This window comes from Orycteropus afer, unplaced genomic scaffold (genome assembly GCF_000298275.1).
Source record: "Orycteropus afer afer isolate SDZICR_OR568_19922 unplaced genomic scaffold, OryAfe1.0 scaffold00114, whole genome shotgun sequence".
NCBI lineage: Eukaryota > Metazoa > Chordata > Mammalia > Tubulidentata > Orycteropodidae > Orycteropus > Orycteropus afer.
The window spans coordinates 9,663,985-9,684,740 of record NW_006921701.1 but is presented as its reverse complement, the minus strand read 5'-3'; the positions used below and the strand labels follow the sequence as shown (position 1 = coordinate 9,684,740).

Genomic DNA, 20,756 nt, shown 5'->3' with positions numbered 1-20,756 from the left:
TTTGTCTCATCAAAAACATGAACTTACAATGAGGTATGGAGAGACAACCACTGGACTTGGAGACCAAAATTGTGGTCCCAGGTCTGCCACTTACTCTGCCACATGAGGTGACTAGTAAATCATCTACTTCCCTGGGCCTCTTTTCTCAGCTGCACTATTGTTAGTTGTCATCAGGTTGGCTCCAATTCATGGTTACCCCATGTCTATATAATGCAACATGCCCAGGCCTGCACCATCTTTATGATCACTGGTATGTTTGACTCCACTGTTGTGGCCATTGTGCCAGTCCTTCCATTGATGGTTTCACTCACCTTGGCTGGCCCTTCACTTTACCAAACATTATGTTCTTCTCCAATAATCAGTCCCTCCTGATGATGTGTCTAAAATAAATGAGTCAAAGTCTTGGACAATATACTGTGATCCATAAGGTTTTTGTTGGTTAATTTTGAAAGTAGACCACCAGGCCTTTCTTCTTAATCTGTCTTGGTCTGAAACCTCTGCTGAAACCTGTCTTCAGTAGGCTTTGCATGCTGGTACAGGCATTGTTGTTCCCCTACCCAACTCCCCTTCACCGGGTTGGTAAACCCAACTCCCAGGTACTGTGAATGTTAGCTGCTAAGAGTTTGCAGACAGGGTTCTCTGAATTCATGTTTCAGGTTCTGCTTCTGGGGAGCCCAACCTAAGACCCATGCCTTAGAGTGTTTCAAGGCTCAAATAAGATTCTATACACAGAGGCCCTTTGAAAACTAAATGTCAATGGGTTATTACTGTCATCTTGATGAAGATCCTACCTGTAAAAATCTCAGCTGTGGCTTCTTAGCTGAAAGGCCAGTGAGGAAGGCTGACCAGGCACTGGGAAAACAGGACTGGGACTGCCCCCACCCCACTGCAGGGCTCTTCTATGCACCCCAAGGATGTAAACCAAAGCTCCTCTTCCTTCCCTCCCCAGGAGCCCAGTATAGAGGGCAGATAGTGAAAATAGTTTTAGTTGAGGCTGAGTAATTTCTAGGTAATTTTAGGGAGTGGTTGAACAATTTTTTCTCATATTGGGAGGACAAGAATTGAAGTTGCGAATCATTCAGACCTTGGAACTGAGCAAGGTCACCAAAATTCCTGCTTTTGCCTCAGATGCAAGGTGCTATAAAAGTGCTATTTGCACACTACAGCTTTGTAAGTGGTGCCAATTTCAACATATTTCAAAATCCCTGAATACTTTAACAGTGATCTTTCCAGCACATTTCAGAGATAAATTGTGTGTGTGTGTGTGTGTGTGTGTGTAGAAAGTGAGGGTAAAAGAGAAAAAGATCCATGTACCTGAGATCTGGAATGCCTGCAATGTCCCCAGTTAATCATTGAGCTTCAGGGCCTGATGGGCCACCAGGCTGGCCCTGCTGCAGGGTGCCAGAGTACCTGCTGATGGAATGCTAGGGCGTCTTTGGTGCAGTTAATGATTTATCTCCTCCCCATCACAGCGCTCTGCACTCCCTTTCTCCAAACTTGACAGATGGGTGCATGGTCATCTTCTGAAAGTTAGGCTGGCCCTGCTTAACAGGGTGGAGGAGAAGATGATGATAGTTTGCAAATTTACTCTATGGCCAGACACTCAAGGGTCTTTCTTCTGTAGGAAAAGGTATCCTTAGTTGTTTTCTGAAAATGAGAAGAATAATGCTTTAGCGGGATAATGATGTCCCTTTGCATGAAGCTCTCAGCCAAGGTAGGGCCACAAGATAACATGATTTTATAAGGGTACAAGGCATTTGTCACGTTCAGACTTGCATTGTATTTATTTGTATAATTCTTTTGTTTCTATTGCTAGAGTAAAGTGCCTTGAAGGCCTCAACAAATGAATGAATGTGTGTGCTATATATTCATTATATAAACACACTTATAAAACAACAACAACATAAAAGGAACATATATATATATATAAATACATTTTATTGAAATGTAATTTATGTAGCGTGAAATACATAAAACTAGAGTGACATGGGTTAATGCTTTTTTTAAAAGGAACATATATTTTTATTTATTTTTCTGTTTTACAAAGACCAAATATATTATTTACGTAAACATCAGAAAATAATAATCAAGTAAAAGGAAGAGAAAAGACCCAAAATCCCATCTACCCAGAGACAGCCACTGTTAACATGGTTCTTCCCAAGGAAGAAATCATACTGTAACAGCTGTGTGGGACTGTGTATGTCCAGATGTCCATCCTCTTCATGACGACCTAAGAGATGATATACTTGCTTTGGAGAGACTACAGTGGCTTTTGGGGTCACTGACTTCAGCATCTAAGCCTTTCCTTGGGAGTACTCAGTCTCTTTCATGATTGTAGTTTTGATTTTTTTTAGGATTCTTTGTTTCCAGAAATTGTAAATAAGGTTGTTAATATTAATTCTGTCTTTTGTTTTGTTTTGTTTGACTACAAATTAGTGGTGGTGGGGAGGCAGATCCTGTGAGATCCATAAATTGGCACTGAAGTGTGTGAATGTTTGGAATAAACAAAGATGGATTGTTCACTCTGAGGGTTTTCACCATAATATGAGGTTTCCTTCCGAAAAAAGAAATCTGCATTCTGGCAACTGAGAATCAGGTTTGAGGATGGGCTGAGTGCTGAACACCTGGGAAGGGAGCTGAGCACAGTTACTGATGCTTTCCATACAATTTTTTCTTCCATTAGTGTGCTTGGAGAATTAACTATATTGAATATGCATATGGGGCATGGGGAGGGGCTGTGAACATACACATGCTACCCAATTCCTCCTTTTCTCCCACATCACTGATATAACATTACTCTCTGACATTGCCTGGGGATGTCGGGAAGATTATTGCTGTAGATCATTGGAGGCTTTCTCTAACAGAAAATATACCACAAATGTGTGGCTTGGACAAACAGGGATTGATTCTCTTATGGTTTGGGAGGCTGGAAGTCCAAGTTCAAAGTACCAAGCTCTACAGGCTAGGTGAAAGCCCTTTGACCTTGGGCTTTAGCTCTGCCTCTTGCTCCCAGCCCACTGAAGCTGGAGGTGTCTCTTACTTAGCTCAGGTAGCTGCTAGCTGCTGAGGCTGAAAAACCCAAGGTCAACAAATAAAATGGCACTGTCCCAAGATAACCAAACACATGGCAGGACACTAGTTCAAGTCCAGAGACAGTCCTAAGATCGGCAGGAAACATGGCAGGCTGCTGAATGAAGACTCAGCTATGTGCAGGGTCCAAACATGCCAGAAAGCTGCAAAGAACTTTCTCAAAGCTGCTGCTTATATACTGAAAGCAGACCCATCCATCCCTAAGGCAGCTACTCAGCTGCTGCAATAGATTCTACTATGGAGCTGATTACCAGTCTCATCATGGGAAATAACTACATCCAGCTGCTCAGCCACTCAAAACCAGGCCCAGGCAAGTTGACATACAACTTAACCACCACAGGGTCATCTAGTGAATTTTGGTTTGATTTAACCATATCCATTCTCACTTGTCTTGGAGTAGATACATAGATTAAAGCTATTGCTACCACCAATTTGTATTGCAAACAGCTTCATTCTCACGAGGCTCCTATGATGTCTTCTGTGCATTTCCCAGTGCTAAAATCCCACAGTTGTGTATCCCTGGCTGTGCATTGATGAACCAATGTGACCTGCTAAGGGGGCATGGAGGCCACATCTTCTGACCTCCTCTAACCCCACAAGAGGAAGACAGAATCACCATCAATAGCCCAAGGCCTATTCCTTCGAGGCCAGACATGCTGCCTCCCTCCAGCCCATTCACCAACCCTGACACAAACCGTTCCTCCTGCAGCACTCACCACCTCTCTGCTGGGTTCGATAATTTGCTACAGTGGCCACACAGAACTCACAGATTATGGGGTTTATTAGAGAAGCACCAGGCTACAATTCAAATTCAGGAAAAATGCTCAGTCTCTCTCAGCCCGCCATCTCTCAGCTAACAGTCTCTCTCAGTCTCTCTCCCAGCAGTGCATGTCTCTCAGGAGCACATGTCTCTCAGAAGAGCGTTTCTTCTCAGCACCACGTCCTCCTCAGCCAGCAGTCAGAGAGAATTCTGCCTCTAGGAGGCCTCCTTTTGAGCCTGGCAGAGTGGCCAAACTAGCCAATCATAACATCAGAATTCTAAGCACCTGAGAAAGAGCGAACTTCAAAGAACATTGCTTTGTGCCATGCCCAACAGAAATACCCCAGTGGAAAACATTTGCAATCAGGAGCTCTTCAGTTGCTCACAGCAAATTCCACCATGGAGTTTACAAAGACTTATCGCTAGAAAAGCCACACTAAGTAATTTACTACACCGCATGACCCTTGCTCCTGCAGAAATGAGTCCATTCTGAAGACCCTTGGGATTCTTTTGTTAGAACTTCTCTCTGCATTTTTCACCCTCTTGTGAAATATCTTCTCTCTGAAAGAATTTCTATGAGATTCACATGAGTCAAGAAAAATTCTACCAAAAAGGGCAGGATTTGCCCAAAAACAAAGCTCAGAAAGCAGAAAGGGGCAGGAAAGAAGGATAAGTGGAATCAGGGAACCCAGGAAGGAAGGGGAAGCGTGTGTTACATTAAGGGGTTGCAACCAATGTCCTCAAACAAAATGTGTATAAATCATTGAATGGAAAATTAATATGCTTTGGAAACTTTCACCTAAATTACAAGTTTAAAAAGTGCTTAACACTTCCAGCCAAAAACTGGTGGGTTTGAACTGGCACCCTTCTAGCTAGCAGCCAGTTGCCTTATCTACTATGCCTACAAATGCTAAAACAAAAAAAAAAAAGAAACCCACTGCCATTGATGGTGCCACTGCCAACTCATAATTACCCTCCAGAACAGGATAGAACTGCCCCATAGGGTTTCTAAGGCTGTAAATCTTTACAGAAGCAGACTGACTAAGCTTTCTCCTGCAGAGCACCTGGTGGGTTTGAACCAAAGACCTTTCAGTTAGTAGCCAAGTGCTTAACCACTGCACCACCAAGCAGAGTGCTCTAGAGCAGCACTGCCCTAGAAATATCATATGAGCCACACATGCCATTCCACATTTTCTAGCAGTCATGTTAAAAAGGTGATAAGAAACAGATAAATTCATTTTAACATTTTATTTAACACAGCATATTTAAAATACTATCTTTTCTGCATGTAGTCAGTATTTTAAAATTACTGAGATATTTTACATTCTTTTTTTCATACTAAATCTTTGAAATCCAATGTGTAATTACACTTACAGCATAACTCAGTCAGGACAAACCATCTTTCAAGTGCTCAGTCTCCACTTGTGGTTAGCAGCTACCATATTGGGCAACATAAGTCTAGAAGCTTGCTACGCAAAGTGAGTTCAGGTTCCAGAAACATCAGCATCTTCAGGGAGCTGGTGAACACTGCAGACTCTCAGGCCCCACCCCAGACCAATAGAATCAGAATCTGCGTTTTCACAAGATCCCCAGTGATTCATTTGCATGTTAGATTGAGAAGCCCTGGTTTAAGATCCCCATTTCCAGTCCCTACACCTGAGATTCTGATTTTTAGTTGGTCTGTGGTTGGGCCTGGGCAGTACTATTTTTTTAAAGCCCCCCTGGTGATTCTAATGTGCAACCAAGCTTGAGAGACATGTGCATAGTGGGCTCTGGAGCCAAGATGCCTGACTCTGACATGTTCTACCTTCAAGACCTCAGGAAATTTACCAAAACTCTCTACCTCAATTTCCTTATTTGTAAAATAGAGATAAATGTAATATCTACTTTAAGGGTTGTTGTTGTTGTTGTGTGCTATCGAGTCGGACCCAACTCATAGCAACCCCTCCTTAGGTTTCTGAGGCAGTATCACTACAGAAGTAGATTGCCCAACCTTCCTTTTGAGGAGTGGCTAGTGGGTCTGAACCACCAGCCTTCTGGTTAGCAGTCAAGTGCCTTAGGCCCTATGCTACGAGAGCTCCTTTAAGGGTTGTTATGAGGATTAAATGAGTTAACAGGTGTAAAGCAGTCAGGACAATACCTGGAATATAGTAAGTAATCATTAATATCAACTTTCACCCTTTCTTCATTTCTTTAAAGGTCCGGGGTTACCCCGAGCCCCAGGTGACATGGCACAGAAATGGACAACCCATAACCAGTGGGGGCCGCTTCCTGCTGGATTATGGTATCCGGGGGACTTTCAGCCTTGTGATCCATGCTGTTCATGAGGAGGACAAAGGAAAATATACTTGTGAAGCCACCAATGGTAGTGGTGCCCGCCAGGTGACAGTGGAGTTGACAGTAGAAGGTGAGTACCAGAGGGTAGAGTCCTAGGGGGAGATGAGCTCAGTTCCCCTAAGTCCTGCTACTCTTGCTTTCAAGCCCTTTCTGGAGGGATGGAGGAACTTGGCAGAGAATGCACACCCCACTCCTGAACTCAGCACCCCCCAAACTAATGGGAGAGGTGTGTTCCCTGTGAACAAGGGGGACGTCCCAGGAGAAAATCTTAGTCAAACTGTATGACCTCACTTTCCTGCTCCGTCAAGCCTTCCCCTGGCTGCCCCTCACACTTAGACTCAAAACCAACTCCTTATCATGGTCTTACAAAGCCCTGTAGGATCGGGCCCCTACTGCTTCTCAACCCACCCACTCCACTGTAGTCAAACTGGCCTTTTATTCTTCCTTGAGCAGGGCCTCGGGCCCTTCACCCTGTCCTTTCCCTCTGTCTAAAGGAAGAGCTCTGTGTGTGTGTGTGAGTGTGTGTGTGTGCGTATAAGCTTCCCCAGTGGACATAGATGGATAACCATGGCAAAGCAAGATTGCCAACTAAAAGGAAGAGCTCTTTCCCCTAGCTTTTCACCTAACTTGGCTCATCACTTCCTTTAGGTTTCTGCCAACTTCTCTCCTTAGAGAAGCTTTTTCTAACCGCCCCATCCCCATGACTCTCCACCCTCTCATCCCACTCTAATATTTTCCTCTAGAATTTATTGCTGTCTCGTGTTATATTATCTCTTTCACCCCCACCACTAAGTGGAAGCTCTGGCAAGAGAAGGACTTTGTTTTGTTCATTGTTGTATCACCAGCATCTAGATGGTAGATATTGACATATTTGGGGAATGTTTGTCATTATCACCATCATAAAGTAACACATGCCCATTAGTTAAAAAAAAAAAAAAGAAAAAGAAACACTTAGGAAAATATATAGGAGATAAACACAGCAGTGTGCTAGCACTGGTTAGTCATTTTTTCTGCCCCCCCCCACCCCGCACTCTGTATTTTTAAAAAATCCTATTAACTTAAAAACTTCCAAGAGAAATATTTGGCCATAATAAGCAAAACTATTTATTTTGCTACTAGGATATTCTCTTGCCTGGTGAGAACATTTCCAGTTGAGGCCACTAGCTGATGCTTAAAAACTGATGTGTAAAAGGACATGCAGGTCTACCAGACTCTCAAAAGTAGGTTTCCTCAAACCTTCCAGGTCTTTCTAAGAATTTATAAACCAAGGGGTCAAATTCACTTTCTTATGTCTCAGAAGACAGTCCTCTCAACCTGGTTTTCAGGAAGCACCATATGCAAAGGACAGTGGATGTAAGATTGAGATAGCCAAGAAAAGTTCCAGAAGGGGACGAGGTGCACCTGGGCCAATGGCCACTCCTTGCCCTGCTTTTCCTTTTTCCCAGCATCCATGGAAGGGCAGGCAGGCTGTTTCACAGAGCAAAGCATACATAGTTTGGATGCTTTCCCCAAATTCTTTAAATGAATAACTCATTCATGTTAGTGACCTTCAATGCCTGTGGGCTGGGGTGTTCCAAAAGGAAAATGGCCTCTGGTCAGAGCTGGGATGGACCTCACCTCTACCATCCTAGTGCCGTGCATTCCCCTACATTATCTGCTTTTCAGTGTGCAGGCTTGGAGTTGAGTCCTACAAATGAAAGTCACTGTGTTCCCTTTTCTCATTTTTTGTTGGGACCTGGGGAAGTAGAAAGAGCACCAAATTATGAGTCAAAGATCTGAGGTTCTGGTCCCAACTTTTGCCAACAAGATGTTTGACTTTAAATCTCTGGACCTCAACTTCCACAGAATAAAGGGTTTGAACTCAGTGTTCTCTATAGCCTGAGCTAGGCCTTGTTTTCTGAGGTCCATGTTAAGGGAAGACTGAAATGGGTTAAGAAGCACAGGGGGTGTGGTATATAAAACCCATGTCACCTGAAAATTTTTTTTTCAATTCCCATCATTTCAGAAGTTAGTTCTGATAGCTAAGCAGGAAAATTTTTAGTAGGTCATAGAGCTCTGGTAGCATAGTGCCTAAGGCACTTGACTGCTAACCAGAAGGTTCAAACCCATCAGCCATTCCTCAGAAGGAAGGTTGGGCAATCTCCTTCCATAGTGATACTGCCTCAGAAACCTAAGGAGGGGTCGCTATGAGTTGGATCCAACTCGACAGCAGTGAGTTTGGTTTTGGTTCAGTATTCAGTGCAGGGGAAGGGAAACAAGACAGGAGAGCTATAGAGATACAAGAGAAGGTGGGGCTCTTGACTGTGCCACTCCCTTTGGGTTTAATTTGAGGACACTGAGCCTCACACCCTATAAGATGCTTCATGTTTTCTAACTAGGATACAGAGAATAGCCTGAAGGCTGCAGCCTGTTTAAATGTGAGTGGACCCTGTATACATTTGGCTTCTGCATCAAAAGCAACTTTGAGCTGATGTGTGGTTTGAGGCTACCGGTATGGTATGTAGTCTATACCATAGCCCTGGAAGGATCCACTGTGCTTCTGTCCCTTCTGCCATGAATAAGTTGTTTTCAGTGCCTGACAAGCCCTAACTTTTACAAAGGGAATCTAGCATCCCGCTTGTCTTCTCCCCAGCTTTCTCTGGTATGCTTCTTACCTGGAAAGAGCAGAGGTCTATAATTAAGAGTGTAATGCCTTTGTGAATCCTTTTAACCTCCTAGTGGTCAGGGTTAGGAGTAATGTTGTGTAATAAAAAGAAAGTCAAATGGTCTTGAATTGAATTTCAGCTCTACTAATTTCTAACTTTGGCAAAATTAAACTTTCTGGGTCTTAATTCCTTTTCTGCAAACTGGAGCTAATGGTTACTCCACAGGGTGGTATAAAGTCAAGCACAGAACTGGCAAATAATAGATACCCAATAAATGGTTGCTTTGTAATTATTTGAACTTGCTATTAACATCCTTAGAACTACTTACAGAGGGAAAGGAGTGCCAGTAGTCCTTGTGTGGATAGTAGAAGAGACAGCTTCTTCATCTGACTTCCAATTTGGTAATCAGGGCAAGAAACATGCAATATTTCCCATGAGGACAAGCACCTTAACAACAGAATCATGTAGTTGTTCAAGACTTGGGCAAAAGAAAGCAACCCTGGTGTGAACCCTCGGAAATGTCCTCTGACACTAGCTCTGAAACTCACTAGCAGAGAGCTGGTATAGATCAAGGAAGAGACATAGTGCCTGTGCCTTAGGGAGCTTCTCTCTAGTAGGGCCCAGAGGCCTGTTCTCCAGCATAGCACTGTCCAGCAGAAACATAACACAAGCCACACATGTCATCTTACATTTTCTAGTAGCCACATTAATATACATATGTGTGTGTGAAATTAATTCTAATAATACATTTTATCTATCTGAAATATTATTTCAACACTTAATCAATATAAAAATTAATGCAGTATTTTGCATTCTTTTTTCTTAATAAACCTTTGGCCTATGGGGTTTATTTTACACTTATAGCACATCTCAATTTGGATTAGCCATGTTTCAAGTGCTTAATAATCATATGAGGCTAGTGGCTACCATAGGAGCTCTGGTGGCTCAGTGCCTAAGACATTTTGACTAATAACCAGAAGGGTAGTGGTTCAAACCCCCCAGCCACTCCTCGGAAGGAAGACTGGGCAATCTAAATCTGTAGAGATACTGCATCGGAAACCCAAGGAGGGGTTGACTATGAGTCACAACCGACTCAACAGCAGTAAGCTTGGAGCTTGGAACTTAGTGGCTACCATGTTAGACAATGCAACTCTAGAAGCTCCCATTTGAATAGGGGAAAAACAGGCTCACACAGAATAAAATGAAGAGAAAGCCATGTGTATGAGCAAGGTATTGAGTTGTTCAGAGTGAGCCTTGGGGGTAGGGTAGAGTGAAAGGTGGTGCTGAAATGATGGGTGTGCCACAAACCTGGTGGTGTGAGTCTGGGAATGCCCTTGGCATTTTAAGGACCAGAGAACACCTAAATTACAAGTAATGCTGCTGTTGTGTGCCATCGAGTCGATTCTGACTCATAGCAACCCAGTGGGACAGAGTAGAACTGCCCCATAGAGTTTCCTGGTCTGTAACCTTTATGAGAGCAGATCACCAGGTATTGCCTCCTGCAGAGTGATTGGTGGGGTTCAACTGCTGATCTGTCAGTTAGCAGCCAAGCGTTTAATCATTGCATCACCAGGACTCCTTACTTCAAGTAAGAGAGGGTTAGTTTTGAGGACATAAGCTCAGGAGCTCAGAGAAGGCTAAACTGGCAGCTCCAGAAGACCCAGGCCTCAGGATGGATTATACCCACCTTACAGGATTATTCAGTGCAAATACATATGCACATGATCGCCTGGGAGTCTTGTTAAATGAAGATTCTAACTCAGTAAGTCTGGGGTGGTGCCTGAGAGTCTATATTTCTAATCAACAACCAAGTGATGTCTGTACTGCTGGTCCACAGACCACACTTTGAGTAGCAAGGAAGGACTAAAATATACATGTGATATACTTAGCCTAATACGGTGATTTTCAAACTTGAGTAGATAAGAATCATCTAGAAGGATTATGAAAATGCAAACTTATGGGACTCCAGCCCTAGGAATTCTGATGCAGTAGGTGTGAGATGCAGCCCGAGAACTTAATTTCTAATACATTTCTCGGTGGTGCTGATATTGCTGAGAAACAATACTTTGAAAATAATTCAATTAATGCTTATACCTAGCAGGTGCTCAATGAAAAGTCAGCTTTGGTTATAATATTCCTAAATTATCTCAAGAGATCTGACCAACAAAGCTCTTCTTTTTGGGCTGTCTACTAAGAAACTTAAGCAACACAAAGATACTGTCAGAGTTAGTAATGGGTACATGACAGGAGCTGGAAAGGTAAGATGGAAACATGTAAGCACAGTTGTGAGAAAGCAGCAAAAAGGTCAGCAAGTTATATAGAGAGAGCTAGGTATAAAATAATATAATCACAGCTAGCTTGCATTCCTCCCTTACTCCATGACACGAGCAAGACTTGAATTGGTCATCCTAGGACAGGTGCCACCACTGGTCCAATCTGCAGGAGTACAGAGTGGAGTTGGTGTTGTTAGGTGCAATCGACTCAGTTCCAACTCACAGCAACCCTATGTGCAACAGAATGAAACACTGCCCAGTCCTGCATCATCCTCACAATCATTGCTATGCTTGAGCCCATTGTTGCAGCCACAATGTCAATCCATCTCATTGAGGTTCTGCTTTTTCACTGACCCTCTACTTTACCAAGCATGATATCCTTTGCCAGGGACTGATCCTTCCTGATAACATGACCAAAGTATGAGAGATGAAGTCTGGGCATTCTCACTTCTAAGGAACATACCAGCTGTACTTCTTCCAAGACAGATTTGTTCGTTCTTCTGGCAGTCCATGGTATATTCAGTATTCTTCACCAACACATAATTCAAATGCATCAGTTCTTCAGTGATCTTCCTTATTTATTGTCCAGCTTTCACATGCATATAAGACGATTGAAAATACCGTGCTTCGGATCAGTGCACCTTAGTCTTTAAAGTGACATATTTGCCCTGTAACACTTCCAAGAAGTCTTTTGCAACAGATTTGCCCAGTGCAATATGTCATTTGATTTCTTGACTGCTGCCTGCATGGGTGTTGATTATGGATCCAAGTGAAATAAAATCCTTGACAACTTCAATCTTTCCTCCTTTTATCATGATGTTGCTTATTGGTCCAGTTGTGAAGATTTTTGTTTTCTTTATGTTGAGGTGTAATCAATACTGAAGGCTATGTAGTCTTTGATCTTCATCAATAAGTGCTTCAAGTCTTCTTCATTTTCACCAAGCAAGGTTGTGTCATCTGCATATCTTAGGTTGTTAATGAGTCCTCCTCTAATCCTGATACCACATTCTTCTTCATATAGTCCACCTTCTCAGATTATTTGGTCAGCATACAGATCAAATAAGTATGGTGAGAGGATACAATGCTGACACACACCTTTCTTCATTTTAAACCATGCAATATCCCCTTGTTGTTTGAATGACTGCCTCTTGGGCTATGTACAAGTTCCTCATAAGCACAATTAAGTTTTCTGGAATTCCATTTCTTCTCAATGTTATCCATGATTTATTATGATCCGTAGAGTCAAGTGCCTTTGCATAGTCAATAAAACACAGGTAAACATCTTTCTGATACTCTTTGCTTTCAGTGAAGATCCATATGACATCAGCAATGATATCCCTCATTCCACTTCCTCTTCTGAATCCAGCTTGAATTTCTGGTAGTTCCCTGTCAATGTACAGGTTCTTGGTGGGATGCCTCAGTTTCTCTCCACGGGCTTTTTGTGTTCATGGTGGCTAGCTTCCCCTGAAACCTGCATTTTTAATGGGGGTTATAAACCTTCAAACCAAATGAAACCAAACTCACTGCCGTTGAATTGGATCTGACTCATAGGGAAATAGATTGCCCGATCTTCCTTCCAAGGAGTGGCTGGTGGGTTTGAACTGCCAGCCTTCTGGTTAACAGTCAAATGCCTTAGGCACTATGCTACCAGAACTCCCTATAAACCTCCAAAGGGGCAAAAATTGTTTTTTAGGGAGGGGAATCTTAGATATTACAATGTAAGCATAAAACATAGCTGTTAAATGACTCCCCCTTCTACAGGCCCGTGGTCACAATAGGTGCCACCAGTTTATGCCAAGGTAATTATAAACAAACTCCTTTCACTTTCAAGAGAGTCCCAATTTGGATAATAAAGTACATGATTAGCCATGATTGGCATATCTGGTACACTGAGCAGCAAGTAAAACTTTCAAGGTGTTGAGAAATACAGGATTATTTTAAGGGAAGAGAAGTAGCAAGAGCAGTAGTTTCAGAGGAAGTGGATAAAGTTTATTTTCATCTCTGAAAAATAAATTCCAATTAATTGTCCACTCTGCCTAGAGCGTAACGAATGACTGAGAAAAATAATAACAGGTCATTCACTGGGAAATAAATTTAGCCAGAGACTTTCATCCCTTATGGAGTTTTCTTTGAAAGAAATAATAGGAGGGCAAAAACATAGTTTTCTCCTCTTCTTTGTGTATCTACTCTTCTCTCTTACTAGGTGCCCTATCCTTCGTGCAAATTCCTTCTTTTCTACCTCTATTCCTGTGGAGTTCTTTCCCCAAATTCCTCACCCCATGGTGATAGGTTCTGAGGCCGTCTGCTTTTGTCTCCTGTCAAAAAGCAAAGACAAATTCCTCATCCTAAAATGTCTCCCACTGGTGAAGAGTAGGCTCCCTCTCCACAACTCCATTTATCAGTTGTCCATCTGTACCAGGTGCTGTTTGAGGGTCTGGACATAGCACACAGAACTGTTCAGACAGAGTCTGTGCCTTCATGGAGTTTACTGTCCACTGAGAGAGAAAAACTATAAATGAGTAACAAATGTAACACTTCTAGTAGAATTAAGTAGGAAAAAAAATTAAAGTGAGGTAAAAGGACCTGGATGTGACTCTGAGGTCAGGGAAAGGCTCTCTGAGGTAAAGATTATCATATTTTTATGCAAATAACACATGCATTCTACGCTTTTTGCCAACTATGCCCTCCCCCATGAGGTATTTTTCTAAGTATAAGTAAGCTATGCCAATTTTTTTTCACATGTTGCTGTATATAAAATTAGTATAGCACATTTATGAAAATACCTCTTGGGGGAAGATGTGGTTGGCAAACAAATGCAGAACACATGCATTATTTGAGTAAAAAGGGTAAGCACAAACCTGAAGGAAATAGTGAGCTATGCAAACACCTGGGTGAGACCCTATATTAGTCATCTATTGCTGTATGACAAGTTACACCAAAATTTCATGGCTTAAAACAACAAATTTATTATCTTCATGGTTTTTATGGGTTAGGAATTTGGGAGCAACATAGCTGAGCAGTTGTAGCCCTGGATCTTTTATGAGGTTGCAGTCACAATACTGAACAGGGCTGCAGTCATCTTGACTGCTTCACCAGGGCTGGAAGAGTAGCTTCCAAAGTGACTCATTCATGTGGCACACTGGGGCTCCGGGTTCTTGGTGGGAGGCTTCAGTTTCTCTCCACAGGCTGTTTGTGTTCATGGTGGCTAGCTTCCCCTCAAACCTGTATTCTCAATGAGGGTGATAATTCCTCTGAAGGTGGCAAAAATTGGTTCTTGGAGAGAAGAATCTTAGATATTATAATGATTTGTGGCTACATTCAAGAATATGAGAATTTTATACTATCTTCTGAAGGAAGGAGTGTCAGTTTGTGGAGAGAGAGAAAGAGAGAGGTTTTCTTTTTTTCCCCAGTGCAAGTGATTTCTTTGGAGGTGATTCTAGAAAACACTGGAGTAGGAAAGTAAGATAGGGTAAGGATCTAATAAAGGGTTGTTTTTGCTGCAGGCAACTGGAGCTCAGTCCGGCTGGGGAACTCTGAGAGACAGTAATGTGCACCTCATAGTTAACTGAAGGACAGGGAGCTGGGTGTTTATCCACCACTTTCCCATCTGTCATTATTCAAAGGTTTCTTTCTGAAACATTAACTCTTTATCACTCTGGCTTGCCCTGCATGTTGTCCATGTCTGCTCCTGGGACCAGAAATAAAGACCCCAAAAAGAGTGGAAGGTATTTTTGTGGATATAGACCCTGAGATGGAAATAAGGAACAGCAAGAATGTTGGTGGGGCCTGACCAGACTGAAGGAAGGTGAAGCCAGAGCAGTGTGGTGATAAGTTTGGAGAGGAGGGCAGGGGCAGGACCACATAGTGTTTAGATCATGGTGATGGAAAATCATTAGAGGGTGTCAAGGAGGAAAATGACATGATTTGATTAATGTAAATAATTTGACTAAAGTGGAGGGGATGGCCATTGGTTTCCTGTCCTTAAGAATCTATTTCTGGAAAACTGACTGAGCAACAGTTGTTTCCATGTAGAAAGCATTCCCCAGATCCAGACCAGAGGGATCAGTGTGTTGGATCTTTTAACAACACATTGAACTGTGATATGATAGAAAGTAGCTCACTCTTTAACTCCACCTCACTTGTGTGACTTTTATTCCATTGTCCCACAAAGATACAGATTTTCTTCTGCACCTTCTTCCCCCATACCCTTGGCTCCATGGAGTGCCCAGAGCCATAGGTCTTCATGTTATCTTTTAGTTGCCCCTGTCCAAAATTAGATGTGATAGATAAAATAATGGCCCTCCAAAGATGGTACATCCTAATCTCCCAAACCTGAGAATGTGTTACCTCATATGACAAAAAGGGTTTTGGAGATATGGTTAAATTTAGGATTGGGAGATGATGAGATTATCCTGGATTATCAGGGTGGGCCCAGTCATCAGATAGCTCTTATAAGAGGAGGGCAGGGAAGTCAGAATCAAAGAAGGACGTGAGAGGATGAACTGAGAGACTGGAGTGATACAATTGCTGGAAGCCAAGGAATGTGGGCAGCCTCTAGAAGCTGGAAAAGGCAAAAAAAAAAAAAAAAAAAGATTGTTCTAGGGCCTCGGGAATGAAAATAGCCCTGCCGATACCTTGATCTTAACCCAGTGAAACTCATTTCTATAACTGCAAGAAAATAAATTTATGCTGTTTCTATCCACTAAATTAGTGGTCATTTGTAACAACAGCAATAAGAAACTAATATACCAGGCCTGAGTTTCAGCAGTCCTGTCTGACATTCTTCTTCCTGCCCATCTCCTCCCCAAGCATTCCTCCCTTTAACCCCCAGCCACCCCTCAAAACTGCCCTCTAGACCCCTATGAAACCAGCTGTTGTGAAAACCAAGGTTCCCTGACCATGTAAGACAGAGAGGGTTCAGCCAGCATGTCTCGTAGAATGTCCCAGCAAAAGGGGGAGGGAACTCATGGCAATAGGATTTAAGGGAGGAGAGTGACCTTAGTGACCATCTAGTCTACCTCCACTGGCACCACTGATGCCAACATTCTTGGTTGACTGAGTTTGTAGGAAATGCTCCTGTGCCATCTTTTTTGCCACTATCCTTTTTCAGGGAGAGATTTCTCAGATTCCTTTATGTGTACTTTGGGTTGGATTGATAACATTATGCATTTTAGCCCCATGTCTGTTTGTATTGGCTGAGTTTTAAATTATTGTGTTCCTCTAGAAGGTCTTTCAGGATTCCCTTTTGTTTCTTCTCTGATTTCACTTGTGCTGTCTTCTTTTATCTAACTTCCCTACCTTTAGTAAAGACCTGTAATTATATTTCCCATTTATATTCCTTATAAACTCCTTTCATTCTATAAAACTCCCTAATGGCCCTTCTTTTTATAGTGCTACCTTAGTTATCTATAACAGAAAAACCACAAGTGGGTGACTTCTCTCTGTGTCAGCTCTGAAGGAAGACCCTTCTCTCTATGAGCTTCTGCTCCTGGGTGATCTTCATGTGGCTTGGGCCTCTCGTCCCTCATCTCTGCTGCTCGCTTGTTTAATCTCTTTTATATCTCAAAAAACATTATCTCAAATTATACCCTATATGAATCCTGCCTCATTAACATAACAAAGATAACTCATTCCCAAATGGGATTATAACCACAGGCATAGAGGTTAGGATTTGCAACACATATTTTGAGGGGACATATTTCAGTCCATAACAAAGAGATACGCTCTTTTTTTTTTTTTCCCCTAATATAGGCAGAAACATAGAAGACTCTGAGTTTTTGTTCTTTGCTGTCTTGTCATTGTTAACAATATAAATATGTAGAGATGACAATTATTCTTCTTGCCCCAGTAGTCCATTTGCTATGAAATAGTTGTACATCAAGGTTAATTTGGCAGAAGCTTCACTTTCTTGGTCTACATAAGAGTTAGATGACAAAAATTCTTGGTCTCATTCTATTCTTGGTCTTATTCTATTCTTGGTCTCATTCTGTTCTTAAAATATGACTTCCAAATCTCCTTCACTTGGACTCCCTTCCCCTTCTTTATTTTCACACTCTACTTTGTCTTTGCATTTTTTTTCCTCCAACATACTCACTGCTATGCTTTGTTGAGCCATCTTTAATTACAAACTTTGATGTTGCCTTCTTTTCTTCCCATCTCTTATTCCCCCCACTCTCTTCTCTCATCTCTACCTTGATGAGATTTGTGGCCCTTTATGGATTTGTGTTTTGCCCAGTTGTTCATAGTTGTATCTTCTTCTTTAGTCAGTAAATTTTATTGAATGTGCTAATATTGTACTGGGGTTGTAAAGAGCAATAATACTTGATTAGTGCCCTCAAGAGACAGACTTTCTAGATCTTGTTTTTCATTATTATATTACAATTAAGATTCAACATCAGGACATGTTTACTGAGTTTCTATGGTCCTGTGTGAGAGACAAAATACTTTGTTGTATTCTTTCTGCAAGAACCTTGTTGGTCAACTAAGACATGGACACGTTAAAAGCTAAGTAAAAGCACAACTCCAGTCACAGTCAGCATGTGATTATTTGCCAAATAATTGGCACATTGGTTCTGTAAATTCAGAAGAGAATGAGCTCTCTGGAGTCTGGAATGATCTGGGGTGCCTTCTTGAAGGAAGAAGGCCTTGAGCTAATCCTGGAAGAATGAGTAGGATTTGGACAAACAGGCTGTGATATTTATTAGGTAAAATCAGAAGGTACCAAAACCAAACCCATTGCTGTAGAGTAGATTCAGACTCACAGCAACCCTATAGAAGAGAATAGAACTTCCCTGTGGGATTTCCAAGGCTGTAAATCTTTATGGAAGCAGACTGCCCCATCTTTCTCATATAGAGTGGCTGGTGGGTTCAAACCATCAATCATTCCTTTAGCAGTGTTACCAGGGCTCCTTCAGTCAGAAAGTAGTAGGAAACACAGCTGGAAGGACAGATTGGGAGCAGACTATAGAAGGCCTGGAGCTTGAGGCTGGGCAGTTTTTAGAGTTATATCCATTCCAGAGAATGAGCAGACTGGCTTCTGCCCACTAATCATTCCTTTTCTATTTTTATACTACATGCAGCTCTCCCAAAGAACTGCTTCCCTTAGCCACAGCCAAATATATGTACTGTGTGGGTACCTTTGCCTCCTGGATCTTTGTAAACTTCCCTTAATTTTTCAGGATTCCCCTTTTGTTTCTTCTCTGATTTCACTTGTGCTGTCTTCTTCTATCTAACTTTCCTACCTTTAGTAAAGGCCTGTAATTATATTTCCCATTTATATTCCTTATAAACTCTTTTCATTCTATGAAACTCCTTAATGGCCCTTCTTTTTATAGGGGCTACCTTAGTTATCTATAACAGAAAAACCACAAGTGGGTGACTTTAACAAACAGAAATTTAGTTTCTCACAGTTTAACATGTGGATTTATTATAGATACCCTGATCACCGTTTTCATGTGTTTCATTAGTCTTTGATATACCATCATTTTTGAATGATCCCCAACAAAAATAGGTTGTTTATTAGGCAATGGATTTATTAGGCCCCAGACTTAAAATCACCTTCCTGTATATTGCACTTGCCCATTGAGTGGCTTCTGATCTGACACTTAATACTGACAGCAGCAACCAAATGACTGACACTACCTCAGACTTGGGGTAGCAGTAGGATTAGATCAAATACACATTTTTCTGTTTTCTTTTGATAAATTGATGTAAAATCAGCCTCTGTGACTTAAGTACTAAAGGAAATACCTGCAATTTGGCTTGTGTTGTTTGTGGAATCACAGTGGAAGTGCTCTGGAGAGGGAAACTGATACCTAGGAAGGAGTCTTTAGCCTCTTAAAAAAAAAAAAAAAAAAAAAAAAAAGCCCTAAAGGAAATAAGTGATTTTTTTTTTCTCTGTAGAGTATCTAAATTTCTCCTTACAGTACTTATTCAAGACAATTGAGAGGTTATTTCCAGCAGTTTATTAGATTATTCCTCCCTCCAAAAATTAAGTTCATGTCACTTTTTACTGCTGATTGGGTGGGACATACGACTACTATATCCATGAATGACCAGGAAAGTGTTTGTCTCCTAAGAGGTGTAATTTATTTATTTCAACTCCCTGAGCAAGAGTTGATTCTTTAATGCTTCAATTTCCTGAAACCCCAAACAGAACTCCTGAAATGTCAATTTGGTGCCCTGGTATTACTTCCTTAGCATCTATGGAAGGATGTACTTTGTGTGGAGTATCACACATGTCAATGAACACACGAGCAAGAGTGGACTATAACAGTGAACTCAACAGATACCTACATAGGTAGAGATTATAGAATGAATAATGTATAAGACAAGGCCCCTGTTTATATAGTGAGAGGCAGCCTGTGACAATGAGGCCCATTCACATTTATGGTTGAGACTTTAGTTGCCCCAAAAATGACGTAGCTGAAACCTTATGACAGGTGACAACCCACATCACCTTGAAAGGAGGGCAGCCACCCAACCTCACCTTCACCTGCTTCCTTCTCTCCCCCTACAACCAGTTAGTCACCAAACACTGCTGTGCCATCTCTTAAGTTGTTCTCATTTGTCCATGTCTTCTTATCTCCATGGCCACCATCCCAGTCCTGGCTGCCACTGTTGCCAAAGTTTCCAACTGATCCCCTCACTTCCTCTTGTCCTTCATTCTAATTCTCTACGTTGCTGTTTAAAATGCCTTTGAAAAAATATTTAGATCAAATTTTATCACTCCTCCACTTAAAATCCTTCCGTGATTTACTGCTGTTTTTAAATTAAAACTCAAAATCCTCAGCAAAGCCCTGCCTTGTGATCTGGCTCTTTTCCATTTGCCAGACCCCTTGTCACCCACTGAGATCCAGCCACACAGACCTTTCCAGTTCTTTAAGCATGCCAAGCTCTTAACTAAATTTTGGCACTTTCTGCTTCTCTTTCTGGAATGCTGTCTTTCTCTTCCCCTTCTGGCCTCCTCTTATTTCCTCTGAGAGGTCCTTCCTCACCATCCTATGTGGTCTAGGTTAGGTACTCTCCCAAAGAAGTCAGCTCTTCTTAGCCCTTTATACACTTGAACATTTTTATATTCAAATTGTAATTTTTATTCTTTCTTTCTTTTTTTTTTTAGTGTTTTTCTTCTCCACTAAACTGTGAACTCCATGAAGGCCAGGGCATGTCTCTCCTATCAGCTCCAGAATCCCCTATGCCTAGGCCCTAGCACTAGACCTGGTCCATAGTAGAAGCTTAGTAGACATTTGACTGTCCAATCACCATCCCTGTGTGGTTTTCTTTAGGACCTTATCTATACTAAAATGTTGACTCAGCCCCTACTATGTATAAGGCACTAGTCAGGACCTCAACAAGTACACTGATGTGAACAATAAAAGCTAGCATAAAATCTGAGCCTTAAGAGAAAAGCAAAATATTTCAAAGAAGGAAGAGGAGCCATCTAGTTGCAGAATTTCTGTAAAACATTATCCACGTTGAGCAATTTCAGTGACCTTTAGTTTCTACTTTTCTCATTCTCTCATTTCTCAAATATCAGGTTTAATATTTAACCAGAAGCCATGGTCCTGGGCATTTCTCCAGGAGGTTCCTTAAGCCAGCGGCTCTAAATGAAGGCAGTATCGCCCCCTAGGGGGCACTTAGGAGATTTGTGGG

The 20,756-nt window shown here is 41.8% G+C and overlaps 1 protein-coding gene across 1 annotated transcript in view; it reads left to right on the top strand.

Moving 5' to 3' along the window:
• Positions 1-6,055: 6,055 nt before the first annotated feature.
• MYLK (myosin light chain kinase) overlaps positions 6,056-20,756 on the top strand; it is a 194,351-nt gene continuing 179,650 nt past the window's right edge. The window contains exon 1 of the mRNA XM_042781400.1: positions 6,056-6,257. The gene's annotated coding sequence lies outside the window, so the exon portion shown is untranslated. The remainder of the gene's footprint in view (positions 6,258-20,756) is intronic.